Genomic DNA, 2,976 nt, shown 5'->3' with positions numbered 1-2,976 from the left:
TGCTCCACCGCATGTGAACCTGCACACAGCTCATAAACACTGGTTATCTGATTAACACCATAGTTAACCAGAGAATCAATCTTCATAGACAACGCCTTTAGTTGAGCAGTGATAGCCGTAGCTGTATCCACTTCAAGAACTCCTGCTACCTTACCCTGTGGCAAACTCTGGGTTAGATACTGATATGTATTAGCAGCCATCAGTTCAATTAGATCATAAGCTTCCTCATAGCTCTTTGCCCATAATGCTCCATCTGATGCTGCATCGAGCATGGGTCTTGACTGTGCTCCCAAACCGTTATAAAAGCAATTGATGATCATCCAATCAGGCATTCCATGATGAGGACACTTCCTAAGCATCTCATTGTAGTGCTCCCAAGCTTCACATAGAGATTCTCCCGATTGCTGCGCAAATTGAGTAAGAGCATTCCTGACTGCAGCTGTCTTCGCCATAGGGAAGAATTTAGTGAGAAATTTTCGAGCAAGATCTTCCCAAGTAGCTATCGAACCAGCTGGTAGAGAGTGTAACCAGCTCTTAGTCTTGTCCCTCAGAGAGAATGGGAAAACCCTCAACTTCACAGCGTCTTCAGAGACATTGTTGCACTTGAAAGTGTCACAGGTCTCAATGAAGTCCCTAATATGCATGTTAGGGTCTTTCATTGGAGAACCCCCAAATTGGACTGAATTATGTACCCATTGAATTGTGCTAGACTTGATTTCAAAGGTATTATCAGCAATGGTTGGTCTGACAATGCTAAAATAAATGTCATTGATTTTCGGTTGAGAATAATCCATCAAAGCTTTCGTATCTACTACTGGTTCTCCCATTGCAATAAAAACTAGAGTACCTGAAACACACGACTAAAGTAAACCTTATAAGAAAAAAATCTGAGTCAGTGAACTATAACGACCACTGATAACAAGCACATAAACTAAATTTCACACCGAGTCCTCGGCAGCGGCACTAAAAACTTTTTAGGGCAAAAATACGCGCTAAAATTACACGCAAGTATATGCGTTGGCAAGTAGTATAAGATATAAATGAGATTCGTACCCACAGAGACTCTTTTTAGTTAACTTAAGACTATGCACCTATGCAACAATGGTATGGATATCGCTCAATGCTAAGACAATAACAAGTTGAGATGCTTATAACTAAGATTAAACTAACATACAATTAACTAAGAATAAAAGTGATTGAATTAACTATATGAGACAAACATGGGATTCTAACTTCATTAAATACTTCATTCAAAGTCATTGTTCTTAACCTTAGCATGCAATGGTGATGACAAATAATCAGATAACACGGAACTAGTAAACGCCAACTTTCATTGCACGAATACCCTACTACTAGACATCCACAAAAGAGATGGAAGCTAAGTAGACACCAATTTTGCTTAGACCCTATATGTCTATAAAATTTGAAAACATAACGGTTTAATGCGCAAGTTATCTATCATGATTACATAGGGAAAGTAAGATGGTTAAAATTACCTACGAATCATGCATAGCAATTATACATGAACCTATGCTACCATGGCAAGTTCTAAACCTCTATATTCACTTTCGCTTCAATAGAGATTAACACGCTATCTTATATGTTAGCTACGCACATAAGACGATTAAGCACAACCAATACTAGGATATCAATCAATCACCACACACCAAGATATTGAAATAAATTAACTATAAAAGTCCATAAGTAAATCGGTTAAAACCCCACGATAACGATTAGTTCATAACCGAACTCATCGTCACTATGGGTTCCAATGAAAGCATGGTATAAAAAGTAGATCTTTATAAACTGAATAATAATCAAAAGTACATTAACAAGAGTGTAAGGTTCAAACGAATAAGAAAACAAGCATCCAACATTACAACTTAAGCAAAGAATCACAAGTAACAACAAGATCTTCATCTCCTTCGTTTTATTGTGGTATTAGGTCTTCCAACTGCTCTCTCCTTCTTCTCGTTGTTATCAAAAATGTCTTCAAAAGGCTTTATATATAAGCCCAATACGATTTGGAGTCCGAAAATTTATTGTTATATTTCAATCAGGATTCTGCAATCCCGACCCAGCGCGCCCGCCCCGCATACCAGCGCGGGCGCGCTCGCTTTCTGACAAATGGGCGCAGCCGCTCCCAAGACTAGGGCTGCCGCCCTAACCTTCTGGAAATTCTGATTTTTCTTGTTTCCTTGACTTCAATTGCTGGTTTTTTCATGCTAACTCCTAAGGCTCCATCCTAACACCCTTTTAGAATAGAATAATGTAAAATCTATTCCTTCTTCCAAATATTCCCTGAAATGCAAAACACTACAAAAACACATCAAAAACATAAATAACTTGAGTATAAATCACCAATTCGAGCCTTTACGAAGCGTTCTAAGTAGATATAAAATCTATTTATCAGCACTCTCTACCACCAGGGTCTATTGCGATATAGGAGGATCTTGCTCAAAAATTTCTTACTAAATTCTTCCTTGTGGAAAAAATAGCTGCAATCAGGAATGCTCTTTCTCAGTTTGCACAGCAGTCGGGAGAATCATTATGTGAAGCTTGGGAACGCTATAAGGAGATGCTTAGGAAGTGTCCTCATCATGGAATGCCTGATTGGATCGTAATCAATTGCTTCTATATTGGTTTGGGAGCACATTCGAGACCCATGCTAGATGCAGCATCAGGTGGAGCCTTATGGGCCAAGAGCTATGAAGAAGCTTACGAGCTAATGGAAATGATGGCTGCTACCGAATATCAGAACCCATGTCAGAGACTGCCATAAGGAAAGGTAGCAGGAATTTTGGAGGTGAATACAACTACGGCTATAGCTACTCAGCTAAAGGCATTGACTATGAAAGTGGATTATATGGCTAACTAGGGAGTTCATCAGATAGAAAGTGTTTTTGAGCTTTGTGTAGGTGCACATGCGATGGATCAATGTGTTATATCTAGTGAGTCGACACAGTTTGTAAGCAA

The 2,976-nt window shown here is 39.0% G+C and overlaps 2 non-coding genes across 2 annotated transcripts; one reads left to right on the top strand and one right to left on the bottom strand.

The window, feature by feature from the left end:
• Window positions 1–330: 330 nt before the first annotated feature.
• Window positions 331–437, top strand: LOC141676374 (small nucleolar RNA R71). The gene has a single exon (XR_012556967.1). It is a non-coding gene; the product is annotated as a small nucleolar RNA R71 (small nucleolar RNA).
• A 2,063-nt stretch (window positions 438–2,500) lies between these two features.
• On the bottom strand, window positions 2,501–2,607 carry LOC141676367 (small nucleolar RNA R71). Its single transcript, XR_012556961.1, has one exon. It is a non-coding gene; the product is annotated as a small nucleolar RNA R71 (small nucleolar RNA).
• Between the last annotated feature and the right edge of the window lie 369 nt (window positions 2,608–2,976).

The sequence above is a fragment of the Apium graveolens genome, chromosome 7, assembly GCF_009905375.1.
Source record: "Apium graveolens cultivar Ventura chromosome 7, ASM990537v1, whole genome shotgun sequence".
Taxonomy (NCBI): domain Eukaryota; kingdom Viridiplantae; phylum Streptophyta; class Magnoliopsida; order Apiales; family Apiaceae; genus Apium; species Apium graveolens.
The sequence above is the reverse complement of the archived record's forward strand: the minus strand, read 5'-3'. Positions and strand labels throughout refer to the sequence as shown.